This window comes from Cricetulus griseus, chromosome 3 (genome assembly GCF_003668045.3).
Source record: "Cricetulus griseus strain 17A/GY chromosome 3, alternate assembly CriGri-PICRH-1.0, whole genome shotgun sequence".
Taxonomy (NCBI): Eukaryota; Metazoa; Chordata; class Mammalia; order Rodentia; family Cricetidae; genus Cricetulus; species Cricetulus griseus.
In genome coordinates this window covers 60,195,284-60,214,111 of record NC_048596.1, presented here as the reverse complement: position 1 = coordinate 60,214,111, position 18,828 = coordinate 60,195,284, and the positions used below count along the sequence as shown (strand labels likewise).

The 18,828-nt window shown below is 43.6% G+C and overlaps 1 pseudogene; it reads right to left on the bottom strand.

Annotated features, from left to right (window-relative positions):
- Window positions 1–9,775: 9,775 nt before the first annotated feature.
- Window positions 9,776–11,106, bottom strand: LOC100756972 (annotated as a pseudogene).
- Window positions 11,107–18,828: the final 7,722 nt, after the last annotated feature.

Genomic DNA, 18,828 nt, shown 5'->3' with positions numbered 1-18,828 from the left:
ACACTATCTCTGGCCTCCCTGGGCACCAGGCAGGCACATATGTGGTACACAGACATACAGTGCAGGCAAAACACCCATACACATAAGATTAAAAAACAAAAACAAAAACAAAAACAAAAACTAAAAACTCATTTTTTTAAAAGAGAATCAAAGTAAGAAGCCAGGTATGATGATGCATGCCTTTAATCCCAGCACTGGAAGGCAGAGGCAGGTAGAACTCTGAGTTCAAAGCCAGCCGGAACACGGAGAGTTCTATGACAGCCAAGACTACATAGAAAAGCCCTGTTTCAAAAACTAATGAGAAGAAAGAAAGAAAGAAAGAAAGAAAGAAAGAAAGGGAGGGGGAGGGAGGGAGGGAGGGAGGGAGGGGGAGGGAGGGGAGGAGGGAGGGGGGGAGGGAGGGAGGGAGGGAGGAAGGAAGGAAGGAAGGAAGGAAGGAAGGAAGGAAGGAAGGAAGAAAGAAGGGATAAGTTCTTTTGTGGCAAAAGGCACAACAAATCATCTCCCAGTTTAATGAATTCAGTAACTTCACATGGAGGTGACTTCTTAGATTTCAGTGCATGGCAGGATGGATGGGGGATCAGCAAACAGACTCCTCAAAAGCTGCAGTGGGGTCCACTCTTATCCCAACCATCTTCCGAGTAAGGAGAGTCAGAGGGCATCATGAGTGGGATGTAAGCCCAGGAACAGGTCATTCTAGGGGTAGCAAAGTCCAAGGTTCTCCCTAGGAAATGTCGTTCATTATTGGAAAGTGACTGGCAAGGGATCAAAATCTAAAGAAAACAGGTAACCACAAAGCAGGTTGGCTGGCAACAGTCTCAAGCCCAAGTCAGTCACCCACAAGCCTTTCCCAGCACTCACCAGACTCTACCAATTGAGGCTGCCCTCAACTGTTCTCTGTTCTGCCTTGGTTCTGACTACAGGAACACAAGAGAATCAATAAATGTGAAGTGAGCAAAGTGGAAAGGATTTTTTGGGTAAGGCTCATCTTTTGACTCACCCTCAGCAGAAATAAAAAGGAAGCTGGCTTTTCCCACCGCAGCCCTGAGTTAAAATATGACACCCCTCCATCTCACGCCCATTCCACCCCCACCCCACCCTGGCTATTCCCCACAGGGAAAGCAAGCATGACTTCCCTTCTGAGGCTGTAGCTATGTAGCATTGAACAACAGCTAACTGAAACACACTTAGGAAACAAAGCCTAATTGTCACAGTAAACAAACAAGGAAAGGGCAAAATGAAACCCAAATACACCTGCAATTATAGTCATTGTAAATTCCTGACACACCCCATTGAAAGGTTTTCTAGCCTCAGAGCACAGAACAGACCTAACAGGAACTGACAAAACCACAGAGAAACTACACACTGAATACAAATCACGCAAAGCTACACAGAAACAACCTGAGAAAAAGGCACTAAAAGCAAAGTAGGAATATAGCAGACCAAAGTAAACAGTAAACTTTGTCACAACATATTAAAATGGTTATCTTCTGTTTCAAGTAAAATAAAATGCAAACACTAAATTCATGATGTAAGCACATCTGCCATAGGATGTTCTAGACCAAGTGAGATTAACATTCAAAAAAGACAACAGCAAGTAGATAGATAGATAAAAACATATAAATAAATATCTATCAGTAGATTTCTATACGCCAGCTATTACAGTAACAATCCAAAAACAAATGAAAATTTGAATTGCATGTAAACTGTTTATGACCCTGTAAACAATGAAGTCAGAGAAAAATCACCCAACCAATATAATTGGAATAAAATACGCCAAAGCTGCATGGTATGACCTGTAGGTAGGCATTACTAGTATAGAAAGAAAGGCATGCACACATTTCTGTTCCTGTCTCAGATGTCACAGCTTGGGTGTGGGTTCACACGGGTCAGTTGATTACCATATTCTCAGAACAACTTGAATGAGGCTTCCAAAGGACAATGCCAAGTGCAGAGTACCAAAGTTTTCCGGGTTTCCTGAACCAAGTTTTGCATAGGCTTTGTATCCTTGGGAAACTCCCAAACACAGTTCACATGGGGGGGGGGGCAAAGGTATCTGCTCAACAAAGGATGGATTCGAGCTAGGGGCTAACTCTCCAGAGCTAGGCCAGGTGCTTGCTGCCCAGCAAGGATTAAGGCTAGTTGCTATATCATTCTGGTGCCAGGCCAGCAGGATTCCTACAATAAAATATCTGAGACCATTAACTAATGAAGAAAATGGTTTATTTTGGTTACGGTCCTGAAGTTCCATCCAAGATAAGCATTTTGCTTTGGGATCTGGCTAGGTGGTGAAACACAGGAGAGCACAGAGTGGAGCAAATACCAGCAAAGGTCAGTGCTCCTCTGCAGGCCACATCCCCAGTAAGCTGAGCACTGCCCACTAGAACATGTGCCCCCTGATCCACCACCTCCCCCAAAAGGCAAAGAAATTAAAAACCTACGGTGAACCCAGATCTGACCATGAACTGACCCTCAGGGAGTCTGGGCTCAGCGTCAGCCTGAACAATATGTATGATGGTTAATCTTCACAGTCCACTTGGCTGAATTTACAATCGCCCATGGAAGCCTGGGTGTACCTGTGGAGTTCATTGGTTTGACAGACAAGAGAAGATCCTCCTCAGGCGTGGTGGCAAATTCTACATGCTGGGGTCCTAGACGGAATACAAATAAGAGCGATTGCAGGGTACCACCACTCTGCTTCCTGACTAGTAGTAAAACTCGACCAGCTGCCTCGTACTCCCAGCCATGCCTTCCCAACCATGACGGCCTGCCCCCTGAGAGCCAAGTAAACCCTTTCTTCCTTAGGTTGTATTAGGTCCCAAGAAATTCCTCTCCCCAAGTCTGGCATTTAGACAAAAGCCAGCATTCTCTCTGGGACTTGAGAAGATAGTTCCCACCTAATAAATGGAGTCATTCTCCTTATCGCTGGCAAAAGGGAGATATGACTCCTCCATTAACCTATGGCTGAGGAGTCTATTAGCATAGCCTCTGGGCTCCCCCAGTCCCTACCCTCAAGTACCTGTACAGAGACATCCTGGCTGACATACCCGGTCCCTAACCTAAACATCTGCAGCCCCTGAGTTTCACTTCCCTCCCCCCAGCTTCTCTTTCCTATATGACCCAGACGTTTTTTGGCCACATGTTCTCTCGGCTCTTCTCTTGGTCACACCTCTGGACCTCTCTTAGGCCATTTGCCCTCTTTCTTCTTCCCTCTTTTTTTCTCTTCCTCTCTCACTCTACCCCTTCTCTCTCCTCTCATGTCCTCATTTTCATTCATCTGGGGAGGACTGGAGGTGTAACCTTCTTGGAGGATGTGTGTTACTGGGGAGTTGGCTTTGGGGTTTCAAAAGCCCATGCCAGGCCCAGTTTCTGGCTCTCTCCCTCTTCAACTTGTGGATCAGGATGTAAGCTCTCGCCTACTGCTCCAGTGCCAGGCCTGCCTGCCTGCCTGCTGCTATGCTCTCCACTTTTATGGCCAAGGGCTCACCCTATGGAATTATACAAGAGCCCCCAATTAAATGCTTTCTTTCATAAGTTGCCTTGGTCATGGTGTCTTTTCACAGCAACAGAACATTAACTAAGACAGGGAGTGATTGACTTTAATAACTTTTAATTGTGTTTCTATATCTTGTTTGGTTTGTTGGTCAACCATTTGTTTCTCCTTCATTGAGCACCGCCACAGTCACCAAAAGAGGCTCATTAAGAAGATGCTTGAGTAAGACCAGAAGTGATTTACTATGTAGATCTTCACAGATGCCAAAATCACAACAGAAACACACGACAAATGGACAATCAAGACAACACAGCTCCTCCAGCATAATCATAACACTTCAATAACCAAATAAAAATTGAAATGTCAAAGAATTCATGACCTAATCATAATGACCTCAAAGAGAAGCAACCTTGGGAAAAAAAGTCAGAAGTATGGATGAGAAACTACATGAGCAAAAAAACCCCAAAAAACAAAACAACAACAACAACAACAAAAACAGGGGGGAGCCATAGAAATGTTAGAAATAAAAAAAATGAATCAAATAAAAAATATAACTAATGGCTAGAAAGTAACAACATATTAAATCAAGTAGAAGAAGAAATGTCAGGATTGAATATAAGGTCAAGGTAATATACATTGAAATATCAGTGGAGGAGGGGAACATGACCACAACTTTCAAAAACCTTGAACATGATCAAGAGCCAATCCAGAATTCATAAAGTAGAAGGATTCTTAGTCAGGGGCTGGAGAGATGGCTCAGCAGTTAAGAGCACTGGCTGCTCTTCCAGAGGACCATGGTTCAATTCCCAGCACCCACGTGGCAGCTCACAACTGTCTCTAACTCCAGTATCAGAGGTTCTGACACCTTTACACAGACATACATGTAGGCAAAGCAGTGATGCATATAAAATAAAAAGAATTATAAAAGGATTCTTATTCAATAAAATTATAGCGGAAGTTTCCCCAATGTTAGTGAAAGAAACAGACATTCAAAAACAAGAGGCATTTGGAACTCCAAAAGGGCATAGCCTGTAACTCACTGTGATTAAAATCTTAAGTGGTGATGGTGCACGCCTTTAATCTCAGCACTTGGGAGGCAGAGGCAGGCAGATATCAATGAGTTCACGGTCAGCCTGGTCTATAAAGTGAGTTCCAGGACAGCCAGGACTATTACAAAGAGAAACTCAGTCTGGGGTGGGGGCCAGGGGTGGACCTTAAGACTACAGAGTAAAGGAACAACATCAAAAAAGCAAGAAAGCCACACAGTGGTGGCACACACCTTTAATCCCAGCACTGGGGAGGCAGAGAGGCAAGTAGCGGTCTCCATGGATTCAGTCTGAGAATTGGATAGAGGTAAGAAGTCTCTCTAGTGGCTTGCTCCTTTACTTCTCTGATCTTTCAGCATTTACCCCAATATCTGATTCCAGGTTTTTATTATTAAGAACAATTAGGGACTGGAGAGATGGCTCAGAGGTTAAGAGCACTGGCTGCTCTTCCAGAGGTCCTGAGTTCAATTCCCAGCAACCACATGATGGCTCACAGCCATCTATAATGAAATCTGGTGCCCTCTTTCCCTGACATGCAGGCAAATGTGCACATAGAACATTGTATACATAATAAATAAATAAAATCTTTTTTTAAAAAAAAAGAACAATTAGATTTATACTACATCTGGCATCCAACTTTGGTGCACAAATTCACCAAAAGCCGCTTGATGGCTTGCTCTTTGGCTTCTTCTCTCTGGTGGGTGTGGGCTTTCCCTGGACTGCCTAGACACCCACTCAGGCTTCTGTTCTATGGAGCAGCCACCAGCCTCACACTTCACTGTCATCTTTACCTTCATCATCATCAGATTTAGTGAGACAATTGGGAATTCTTAAAAGGGGGAATTAGTTAAAACAGAGAGGTTTTTTTGTTTTGTTTTGTTTTGTTTTGTTTTTCCCCACGTAGAAAAATCGGAAGCACTATTACAATGGAGGGAGTTAGGTCTCTGTATGATAATAAATACACTGGACAGTTTGGCAATGGAACAATTAGGCATGGCTTCATCTAGCTTTCTGTACATGATTTCAGATTTGAGTCTCTTATCAGGTAACTAGGAATTAAGTTTTTTGTACTCTGGATGTACAGAACAAAAATTGATCCTTTAGCCTCTTTGAGATCTGTTGCATATGACATTTAAAATGTTTAAGTTTTCTGTGATAAACCATGGCCATGCCTAACAGTGACCTTTGAAGTCTCCAAAGGAAGATGGGGACCCACAATGACAATTCCACCATGACTATGATAACACCACTAAGCTGAAAAACAGAATCTAAAGATCAGCTTTGGACTACAAATGGCTCAGGACAGTTCCCAGGTGGCCAGTTGAGCTGATCCAGCCTCACAGACTACTCTAGCCAGGACCTGAGACAAGCCCTGCACTTTCCCATTGTGAAAAGACTGGACAACAACTGGTATAGCTACCTCTCCCGGGACTTGACAATTAACCCATTTTTTTTTTCTTTTCAGGATCTCCTAAAGATGCAATTGCCCAAGACAGCAGGAAGTAAATTTAAGAATATGATGCTCACATTCACAAGAGGGTGCTTGGGTTTTGGTCATTCAATGTGTTATGGATATTTGTCATCATTTAGGGTAGTTGGTTACAATTTGTTATTGGTAATGGTCAGAAAAAAAGTTAAACAAAGGAGATTAGATTCAGAGTTCTTGTTTTGAAAAGAAAAAAAGGGGATATAGATATGATACGATATAGGGGTAGATTATTGAATCTACTCTGAAAACCAAAAGGGGGGATATAGAAACAAGATAAAAAGATAGATTATTGCCGGGCAGTGGTGGCACACACCTTTAATCCCAGCACTCGGGAGGCAGAGGCAGGAGGAACTCTGTGAGTTCGAAACCAGCCTGGTCTACAAGAGCCAAAAAAAGTAACCACTGGTTTTAAATATTTTACATTGACATGGATTTTTGTATATTGATACAAATGTAAGGCTATTTTTGTTAGAACATACTGTACATACATTTTTAATCTTGTTTAAGGTATTGTACCTATGCAACTCATTTAACAATGTAATGCAAATTTCTAGCCCTTGAAAGTTATTATTACCAACTATTTAGGATAATAAGGAAATTCAGGTTAGTAGTTGGTCACCTATTACAATTGAACTTGTAGTTATGTTAGGTATGTTTTCAAGGCCAAACAGATATATTTTAGGTAGACAGGTGATCTTCAAACACTTCAGAGACCTGCAGAATGTGGCATTTAAGATGTTTTAATAACAGGTTTGTTTGTTTGTTTGTTTTATGATAATAAAACATGTCTGCTCCTGGCAGCACCAATCTACTTCAAAGAAGATGGGCGTCGAAGAAACTCCACATGGAATTTACTTTCTTTGTGTCAAAAGTTAGCCAGTGGGCAAGAAGGTGCTCTTACCTCAACTGTTGACAGTATGCTGCCCAAATTGGACAAGCAGAACAGCCCTGCAGACTATCATGCTTCACAGAAAAGTCTGTCAGATATGCTAGGTCTATGGGCAAAGACGGATGCCTCAACGTTGCAGAGGATGGGTGACTGGCCAGGCAGTCAGCTGTTTCTGTCATTTCTCATATTTTCTCAGAATTTGTTTGTACTTCCTGCTTACTTAGGTAATATTTTCCTTCTCTGGTCTCTATGGAGTTGAAGGATTTATAGTTATAGTTATAGTCTTCCTTGTTGCCAGATTCAGAAAAGAAATGTAAGTGTATGAGGTTGAGAAACATAAAAAGATAGTTTTGGTAATGCAAGTTAGAATAGAAAGTGGGTAAGATACAACCTTTTGGACTCATAAAGATGGGATAAATATGGAGTATTTTCTCTGAATTTGTCAATTGCTAATGGACAAGACATTGTTGATGTGTTGTATATAGTTATTGTACTTGTTGCATATAGTTTTTCTTATATTAGCTATAACCCTTTTTATTTTAGACAAAAAGGGGGAAATGTGGTGATATTTTTGTTTGTGCTCTTACAAGTAAAGCTTGCCTGAAGATCTGAGGCTGATATAGCCACTAGCTAATCATGGAGGCCAGGCAGTGGTGACACACACCTTTAACCCCAGCACTAGGGAGCTGGAGACAGGAAATGATATAGCTGGGCAGAGAGAGGAATATAAGGAGGGAGGAGACAGAAGCTCAGCCCTTCTGTCTGAGGATTCAGTAGAGGTAAGAAGTCTCTCTAGTGGCTGGTTCCTTTACTTCTCTGATCTTTCAAGCTGACCCGTCCCGAAGGTCCAGTCATTCAGGGTTCCGAAGGGGGGCTGCCTGAAAGAGTCATGGGCGAGAGAAAGAAAGGAGACCAAGCGGCGAAAGAAAGGACAAGAGTCCATCTGTGCAATGTCAAGGTCTCGATCTATTGGGGCTTAGAGTGGGCTTAAATAGCCCTGCAACAATAGAATTGGGGGGAATAATAGAAGGAACATCAGGTATTTGCTGGGACTGGAACATTCTTCTTGTCAGCCGGAACATCTAGTGGTCTTCCTTGGAACAGTGAACAGAAAAGCCCCAGACCCTTTCTCGGAACAGAAGCAGTTAGCAGTTCCGCTTGGCCAAACCGTATGTAATTACAGGTTACAGGAGGCTCACAGAGCTGGCTTTAAGCCGCAAACTTAAAGGTCATTAAAAGGCTTACAAAGGTGGGCTTTAAGCTGCATAGTTTTGGGCCCACGGCCCCTTACATTAAGCATTTGCCCCAATATCTGACTCTGGGCATTTATTGTTAAGACCATTTAGATTTACACTTCAGACATGAGCTACCATGCACAGTTAAAATCTCCTTTTAGTCACCCTAACTGTGCTTCTTTATACTTATTCATTCTGAAACTTTTCCCTTCTTTCCTTCCTTCCTCCTTCCTTCTCTATGTAGCCCTGGCTGTCCTAGAACTTGCTCTGTAGACCAGGCTGGCCTTGAACTCAGAAATATGCCTGCCTCTGTATCCGATGTTGGGATTAAGGGTGTGTGCCACCACACTCTGCTCTGAAATTTCTTTCCTCCCAACTTCTCTAAGTCAACATCCTGGCATGATCTGAATGAGGGCCCCTGGGAGAACTTCTTGAGCTGCCACAGCTGACCACATTGTCACTAGTATGCAGCGTCTCCTGATAGTGCAAATGAGAAATGCACCAGTGTCCCACAAGCCTTGCTGTAGTCACACCAGGTTACTTCACAAACATGTGTAAGCCTCTTCAATCAACACTGACTCACCCAAGGTCTGCAAATGCTATGGGATGAAAAGCCACACACGTCTCTCTTCAGATTTTGCCTGCTGTTTCATCAGCTCAGCCAGGCAGTGGTAGCACATACCTTAATCCCAGCACTTGGGAGGCAGAGACAAGAAGATCTCTGTGAGTTGGAGGCCGGCCTGGTCTACAGAGTAAGTTCCAGGAAATCCAGGGCTACACAGAGAAACCTTTCTAGTTGGGGACTTCTCTCCATCTAGCCCAGTTCCACTTGACTGGCTTCTCACAGCAGCATATAAGATAACCAACCACTAAGAGATTCAATATATATTTATAATTGTTTGACCAATGCCTTATGTTGGGGGATGTCCTTTTGTATGCTGTGAATATATGTTTCTCTTATTGGTTAACGAATAAAGCTGTTTCAGCCAATGAACAGACGGGATCTATCCAGGCAGGAAGTATAGGCAGTGCTACCAGACTGGGAAGGCTGGGAAGAGGAATTCAGAGAATGAATGGCAGGAGAGACCCCATGTAGCTACCTGGAAGATAGGACGCCTGGGCATTCTCCGGTGTTGTGCGTGACCCAGCATGTCTCAGCCTTAGACCACGACAGCCATGAGGTTCCACCTGAGTGGGGGTGTGTGGACCTGGAAGCTTCTAGGAACCCAACGGCGATAAAGACCAAACACAGGCATCTTGTCATCTTCAGAGAGCTCTCAGTTCCATATTGTGGAACTAGAGTCATTTCTTTATTAGTCATCTTTTCTGGTGTACCTTAACCATCCTGCTAATACTACGAGGCAACCATTTCTCTCTTTGTTCTCCTCGCTGCTCTCTCCTGCTCTCGCCGTTGGCCCCTTCGCTCCTCACCTTCTGTCCTCATACTCACATACTCACATATCTCATACTCACATACCTCATACTGTGAGATATGTCCTCATACTCACATATCTCTAGCCCTCCACCTAGGTGAGGGCCTATTCAGATGCTTAGGCACGTACAGATGCTGCAAATAAGAGGCATAGTACCCTCAGGCCATGGTAAACAAAAGTACCCCTGCTGACATTAACAATACAATAGTGGGCCAGAGTTTCCTGGTGCCACCGCTGTTATGGTGGCCAGAACCTGGGACCCGATATTTGGTCCCCCACACTCCGGTAAGCTAAGAGTGGAGATACACGGATTAATAGAAATGGGTTAATAATTAAGAGAGGGATAGTCAATAAGAAGCCTAAGCCATCAGTCAAACAGTTTATAATTTATATAAGCTTCTGTGTTTATTTGGGACTGAAGGGCAGAGAGACCAGGTGGAACAGAAACTTCAGTGCACAGGATTACACTTACTACTGGCCAGCTCTCTCATAAATTAACCCATTTTTATTAATCTGTGCATCACCACGTGGCTGTGGTTTACCTGTGATACCCTGGTATCTTGCCTCCCTGGCATCTGTTCAACTCCTCCTCCTCTCTCTGTTAGGATTTCCTGTCTGGCTTTACTCTGCTTAGCCATTGGTAGAAACATCAACCAATAAAAGCTTTATTCATCAATCAATAAAAGCAACACATATTCACAGCACACAGAAGGATATCCCACATCATCTCCTCTTTTCTGTCTAAATAAAAAAGGAGGTTTTGACTTTATTTTTATTTTTTTATAAAGTGGGTTTATTTCTGCAGAGGAGGTGTCTTAAAGAAGTAGACACTCCCCTCTCAGAACTGGGTCCCTGAGTCCCCAGCCGCAGTGTGTTGTGTTCCACCATCTTTACTGGGGACCAAAGATGCTGGGATCATGAAGAGTCAAACTAGTCACCAGTTGTTCAAAGTTACCCAGGCTCCAAGATGGACATGATAAATTTTCAGGGCCAAGAGACCTGGGGGGGCTGATTGAAGGTGAGCAAGAGATCAGTCTGGTACTGGGGCAGCGGAAGCAAGGCCTGAGGTAGTGTGACAGCCTTTGCTACCTGCTGGTTTTCTTTAGCTACCTGCTGCTTGCCAGAAAGGAACCAGGCATCTTGACAGCAGCCCCTCAGAGATAAGTTCTCCAAACAGAGCGGCTGCACAGAAAACACATGCACGGCCCTAGCCCCCTGCACCCTGCCAACATCCTCAAAATGGTACCTCAAAGCTGCTTCGCCCTGCACGTGGGCCTGCAGCTCCAGAAGCTGCACGATCAGACTCTGGTCGGTCACGAGATGGTAGAAAACTTCTTAGTTGTCTGGGACCTGTCGGAGTTCACTCACATCAATGCCCCCGGGGGGAGAAGGCTCCTCTGAATAGTGGAAAGTTTCTGGTGGGCTCCATAGATCTGAGACTTGAGTCTGGACATTAGCGAGGTTTTAAAGAAACCTACATGAGCCTTTGAGGCATCACTTCCTCTAGGGTTCCTGGAGCACCCACCACCTCCTCCTGACCTCAAGGTTTTGACTTTAATGTAGTAAAATTATATACAACAAAACAGTTATCAAACAAGAATTATAGTTACATCTTTTGGTCTATTTACATTTGGCAAAATTTAAAGAAAATACTCTATCATCTATCCTATCTTTGTGAGTCTGAAGTTTTATATCTAATTTATCTTTTTTATTGGGGGGGGGTGTTGAAGCAGGGTTTCTCTGTGGCTTTGCAGGCTGTCCTGGAACTAGCTCTTGTGGACCAGACTGGTCTGGAACTCACAGAATCTGCCTGCCTCTGCCTCCCGAGTGCTGGGATTAAAGGCGTGCACCACCACTGCCTGGCTTCTAATTTATCTTTTATCATAACTAAGGAAAACTATAACTATCTGTCTTCAACTCCATTAAAGACCCCAGAAAGATATAATATTACCTAAGTAAACAGGAAATGCATTGTAAGCAACTTCCAAAACTCTAGAATTGACAGAGACATTTCACTGCCTGTACAGTCACCCAAAGTTCTTCTGTAACTTTGGGGCATCCATCTTCAGCCTATAGGTCCATAGTATCTGGTGGACTTTTTAATGAAGCAGGAAATTGAAGATCTGTTCTGCCTTGTACTAGCAAAGATTTATTCATGTATACAGTGCTCTGCCTGCATTTATGCTCACAGACCAGAAGAGGGCACCAGATCTCACTACAGATGATTGAGAGCTTCCATGTGAGTGCTGGGAATTGAACTCAGGACCTCTGGAAGAACGGCCAGTTCTCTTAAGCCCTGAGCCATCTTCCCAGCCCATCAGTTGCTTTCTTTTGTGTCCTGAAGAATGTCTTGCAGTTTTTTCTATGAAGCAGGAACCCTGAAGGACCATCCCATCTTATCTTGGCAAGTTTAACAGTTACTCTCCTGTGGGTCCTGTATGTCCATTTTTATACAACACACAGTCAAGCGGTCTAGGCAAGAACAGTTTCTTGCCCAAATAGCTAGTCCTGTCACATTGAAGGCAAACTCCATAATGAGTTTTTTTGATGCCCATCATTCTCTTTGAAGTAATTGATGCTTCCAGGAGCCGATGTGTCTCACTGTCATGAAAAGCCCTAAGTTCACAAACCATTCTAAATGCCATAATCTGTAGGCATTTGAAAGGTCTGAAGAATACCTATCCATCTGAAATACATCTCTGTATACCTAGAAAACCTAACATGACCACAAGTTTGACTATCACAGATGATTATCTATTAATCTGTATTTCTTAACTATACATTATATATTTTTAGATTTATTTATTTATTTATTTATTATGTATAAAGTGTTCTGTCTGCATGTGTCCTTGCAGACCCAAAGAGGGCACCAGATCTCATTACAGATTGTTGTGAGCCACCATGTGGTTGCTGGGAATTGAACTCAGGACCTCTGGAAGAGCAGCCAGTGTTCTTAACCTCTGAGCCATATCTCCAGCCCCTATACATTATATTTTTAAATGAGCTGTATAAACATAATACCTTAAACAAGAGTAGAAATATATATATATATATATATAGTATAACAAAATTAACTTTAAATTTTTATCACTAAAATCCATGTCAATGTAAAATATCTGAAATTAATAACTGTTTTTTATTCTATATTTTTTATATTTTCTTAAAGATAACAAACATCCATAACCTACCAAATAACCAAAGGCCATCCATACCCCTCTCCCCTGTAATGTGAGATTTCTGTCCCACCAGCCCAAAGCCCTTGAGCCCCAAATAAACACACAGATGCTATATTAATTATGAAGCTTCTTATTGGCTACATATTGGCGATTATTAACCCATTTCTATTAATATAAGTATTTCCACCTGGTCTTATCTTACCAAAGAAGGGTCCAGTGCATCCTACCTTCCCAGTCTCACATGGCATCTGATGTCTGCCTATACTTCCCAGAATTCTCCTCATCTCCTAGTCCCACCTATCTCCCTGTCTCTATTGGCTACAATGTTTAATTCATCAACCAATAGGAGAAACATATACACAGAAGGACTTCCCCCATCGCTCCCCCAATTCTTCAGAATGTGGACACTGTTTTCTCCAAATTGCTTCCTGCTGTCTTTCGGATGAAGTATCTTTCGAGTTCACAGAGACCTTTTAGGGGATCTTGCTTGATCAAACCGTATTAGCCTGGAAGGAATCCATTGCTTTTTATCCTCTGTGAAAACAAAAGTAGAACCTCTTTTCCAAAGTAATATATTCTTAGATTCAAATTTTGAAGTCAAGATATCCTTATGTTAGTTTAGCTTAGCAGCTCCCACAATGAAATGTCTCTCTGCAGTTAGTTTAAGAACAGTCAAAAATTTCAAAGAAAATACAACAATATACAAACCCTGTCTCAAAAAGCAAAAAGAAAAAGAGAAAAGAAACTCTGTGATGCAGCTGGGTGTGGTGGCTCACACGCCTTTGATCCCGGCACTCAGAGACAGAAGCAGGCAGATCTCTCTGAGTTGGAAGAGCCTAGTCTATTCACATGGTGAGTTCCAGTACAACCAAGGCTATGTCAAGAGACCCTGTTTCTTTCTTTCTTTTTTTTTTTAGATTTTATTTATTTGTTTGTTTGCTTGTTTGTTTATTATGTATACAGTCTTCTGCCTGCATGCCAGCAGAGGGCACCAGATCTCATTCAAGATGGTTGTGAGCCACCATGTGGTTGCTGGGAATTGAACTCAGGACCTCTGGAAGAGCAGTCAGTGCTCTTAACCGCTGAGCCATCTCTCCAGCCCCAGACCCTGTTTAAAAAAAAAAAAAATAGAAAGGAAAGAAAGATTGTAATGTAAGGTTGATGTGATTTAGACTTCCCTAGTCACTTATTCCACCCTTCAGATTAAAGTACCCACAAGTTAGCATGACCACAAACACCCAGATCACAAACGGAAGGAAAAGAAGGCCACTAGAGCCTGGGAAGATCTTTGTCTATGATTAGAAATGACTGAAGGTTTGCTCCACTGTCAGTCTGTCTCAAGCTCTCTCTTTTCCTTCCCTATATTTGTAACTTAGCTCCCTACTCAAGAGGCTGATTTGCTGGGAAAGGTTCACTCTAGGGTTCTTGGCCGAGGCAAAAGCCTCCTTTCTTTACCCATGGGTCTCATCCAGCAGCAACAGCAATCACTGTTCTGACTCTGTAGAACTGCAGAAGGTTGCCATAGCTCCCATCCCCAGCTCCAGAGACCCTGCACAGACTTCCTTGGAGGGAGAAGTATCTAGAAAACAGAACTTGTAGTGTTCCAAGGCACTGGCATGATTTGCAGTGGGACAGAGAAAGCCATATCTGGGAACACTCTAAAACATAGTGGAGGTCATGGAGAAGACACCTGGATGAAATTCATGGCTTAATGGAAACAGGCTCTCATAGGTCAGTCTGCAGGAGAGAGCCAAGAACTAGGAGGGCTGGAAGAAGCCATGAGGAATGCAGAGAGGTCAGCCAACATGAACTTGAAACTTCCCGAAAAAGAGCCAGTTGTATCAGTCATTTATGGAGCAATTTTTGGGCTAGAGCATGGAGAAACTGGAGCAAGCAGAAATTAACAAGCCTAGCTCCACAGCTGGCTCTGGGCAGGGCTTCCTCGCCAACGCCAGACCATCTGTGATGACAAGGCTGTCCACAGAGCTGTGCCTTCCTGAGTCCTGTGTATGTGTGGAGATGAATGAATTAATTAAACTAATCTGTAACAAGCAAAAACAGTAGCAGGCCTGGGATGCTCAGTGCTAGCCAGTGTTCCTAGGATGTAGCATGAAAATCCTAGGGAACTGGGGATGCTCTTTTCTCTTTCCTCCCCCTGGTGCTCCTCTGGCTTTTATCCAGAGGTCAGAGGTCAGTTGCTAAGGAGATTGTTTCCCTTAGCTTTGTCACAGACAACACTTCTGACATGGTTACTATGGTAACTAGTAAGTTACCACAGGCTACCTGAGCTGTTTTTCAGAAAGCTAAAAAACCAGCTTTATCTATTTCAAGCCAGACGAAAACATTCATTCTTCATGTGGGCTTGGGTGACCCCTGGATTGCAGAGCCAAACTATATAACCTGGTAGCAAGTAGCTACCAACTTCTGAACCAGTTCCTCAGAGGAGCCATGATGATATATGTCACACAGGTGCAGCCCCTCTCAGCCTTTTCCTCCCCTCAGTTTACAGATCCCTTCGCCTCATACCACCCGACTTCCTTAGCCCACAACAGAGAATTTGACAGCTGCTCTCCTGTCTGTATGCCCAGCAAATAAACTTTTTCTCTTCATCAAACCTTGTCCTTTTCGTGACTGGCACTAAGTGGTGAACAGCCACCACTGGGCTCTGTGACGTGTCTTCTGAGAACATTCACCCGCCATGTTTCTCGCTGGGAAACCATGAAAACCAGCAACTTCCTGCAAGAGACTTGAATGTTGGCTTTGGCAGGAAAAGGCTTCAAAACAGGCATTATAAGCATGTCCCCACACTAACGCCTGGTGACGAGATGTAAGGGGAGCTGTGACACCATGGAGACACATACAAAGAGAGCATCAGTGAGCACGTGGAAGTCGCAGCACAGAAACAAATGAAGATTCTATGGTGAAAGTACAGTAGCCGGACTATTACATGGAATATGGAGTTCTGTTTTCCAAAGAGCACTCCGAGGCTGTCACACTCTCACTTCTAATCATAGCCAGAAAGAGGAAAAGGAAGCCCATCTCAGCCAAACTACTTAAACGGGCCAGAAAACTCAACACAGTACACAATGCCACCATAAAAACTGGAAAGAGAGAATTTGCATATGTGCAGAACCTCAGGAGGCCTGGGGACAGCAGAGGAAAATCCCTACATGATTCCTACACAGGGTGAAATGACCTTAGACTACCTACAGCTCTCTTTCCCCTCAGCCAAGGACTGCTTGTTGGGAGGACCTCACTCACCTGAGCATGGTCAGCCTCTGTCTCCCTCAGAAAGAAAAGGAGAGACTGAGGGGCACTTGGAAAAATCATAGCCAATCAAGGACTGTGGTCAGTCATAGAAGCCACACTGCCTTGGCTTGAATCTCACCTCCACAAGATTCACCACCGCCACCATGACAGCCACCATACCTAAGCACTCTAGCCACCGCCAGCTCTTCCACAAAGCCAATCGGCAAGGCTCCAACTCTGGGAAAACTCAACCATCAGGGAGAAAACCAGGGGTTCTTAAGGAAATGTCAGCCTCTGACATCCCAGCTCCTGCAGCTAGAACCTGACCTTAGATCAGATAAACGTCAAACCCTCAAGGACTATCTGCCTTGTTCCTCATATGCAACATGGTAAGCACATCTGGCTTGTCTTTCCTAATCTTGAGGCCTAATGAATGACCAAAACTAACCCTGGAACTCTGAAAGTACAAAAACATCAGAACCCAAGTTAGTTCAGATGTAGTAGTTCTCACTGGGGTTCAAGGATGATAATTTTCCTCTAAAAAAAAAAAAAAAAAATCAACACAAGCCGGGCGTTGGTGGCGCACGCCTTTAATCCCAGCACTCGGGAGGCAGAGGCAGGTGGATCTCTGTGAGTTCGAGACCAGCCTGGTCTACAAGAGCTAGTTCCAGGATAGGCTCCAAATCCACAGAGAAACCCTGTCTAGAAAAAAAAAAGAAAAAAATCAACACAATATGTTTGTGTTGTAGCTACTTAGTGACAGGGCCTGGTGAAGCCCAGGTTGCCTTCAAAACTTCCTATGAAGCAGAGGGTGACCCTCCCACCTCTGTGCCCAGGCGCTAGGTGTACGTACATTCCTGGGTCCCTGAGCTCAACTTCATATCATGTTTTTGTGTCTATGGGTAGATTCTTTCATGTTGTGGAAGACAATGAATACCCTGCACGTGTGCTATCACTTCAAGACAAATATTCGGCTTTCTTATGTTTTTAGTTGACCTAATACAGTTAGGTGTAGTAACACACACCTGTAGTCCCAGCACTGGTTAGGATGAGGCAGGAGGATCGAGTGTTGAAGGAAATCTGGGTTTTGGGTTTTGTTCGGGGGTTTTTGTTTTGTTTTTGTTGTTGTTGTTGTTTGTTTTTTGCTTTTTTGGGTTTTTTGGGTTTTTGCTTGTTTGTTTTTTGGTTGTTTTTTGGTTGTGCGTGTGTGTCGCCCAGGGTCATTGTTCGAGTGTGCTATTGAATTCAATTTGGTAGGAATTTTACACTAAAATTCATGCAATACTGGCCGTGGTTTTCTTTTCATGACATGCTTCCCCCCCCCCCCCCCATTCTTCTGACCTTCAATCCCAGGACTCAGGAGGTAGGGGCAGGAGGATCTGTGTGAGTTCAAAGCCAGCCTGGTCTACAAAACCAGTTCCAGGACAGCCAGAACTGTTACACAGAGAAAACAAAACAAAAAAAAAAAAAAAAAAGAAAGAAACTATTTCTTTTTCTAGAAGAAAATGCAAATTAGTTGAGTATTCATACCACAGTCGGATATAAATGACTGAAATCAAAAGTGCCCACAGATTGACACGAGGCCACTGTGCTGTTCTCCGAGGTATTTTCTTTCCCTTTGTTGGAGACTGTAGACACCTAGTGACCCCATATGACTGTCCTTCGAGAGACCTGGACAGTGAGTGAAATGCCTTTGTGAGTATTGATAAATCGTGTTGATAACAGTGGATGCATTTCTGTGAGTCAGATTGAATGCATGAAACTTAGTTATGGTTTCGGAGTCTACTAGATCGTTCTGACTCCAGAGTAAGTGCCGCCTGCAGCTTTGCCTCCATGTGTGATGCTCCTTCCTCCTGGCCTGAGGAGTCTGTTCCCTTAAACTTCATGGTTCACCCATGCACAAGACAGGAACCACATCTTCTCTTGTCCATCTACTGAATCATTTCATTGTTGTTGAACACATTCTAGCTGTGGGCCAGACCTGAACCGTTGGTGAAATGTAGCCACTCACAAGTATGAGTTCAGCAAATCACAGTAAGACAAAGTTCATGGTTCTCTTTTAGGATTCAAGAGTCATCAGACTGAGGTCATCCTCTTAGGCAGAAAGTTCTTGGATAACACCCACCATCAGTGGGAGTATAAGATGAATTTCCAGGCCAGTGGTGGGAGAACAAAAGCGTACTCCTTTTTTTTTTTTTTTTAACTGTAACTTGCTGACCTCAAACTGACCTTGAATTAAGAGAGCCACCTGCCTCTGCCTCCCAAGTGCTGGGATCAAAGGCATGCGCCACCACTGCCCAGTTGAAGGTGTGCTTTTAAAGTTTCTTGGGTGAACATGTCTTACACCAGGAGGAAGCCTTCATTAATATGCAAAGAAGTATGGGAACCAGTCATAGGCTACATGACAGGAGCACTCTTGGGATAGGAGAGTAAAGCTTGGTTAATATATGAATCCTGGGAGCCGGGCTCTGGGTGTGTTCCTGACTCTCTCAGCAGCGGTGCCTGTTTGTGGTAATCACATCACTCACTGTCACTTAGACCTTTGGGGTTATTCATATGACTTAAATCCCAAGATGATGGGAATGCCTGCTGTTGTAGCACAAATAATATAAGCCCAGAGACAGATATTAGGGTCCAAGTGTCAAGCTGAAGATCAGAGAAGCAAAGCAGCCAAGCCACTAGCTCTTACCTCTGCCTCAGGCTGAAACGGCTGTCCTGTCCTCAGCGTGGCTAGAAAATAAATCTCTTAAAACTGACTTTGCTTCTTCCTTTTATACCTCTCAAATCCTGGGGTTAAAGATGTGGGATCCCAAGTGCT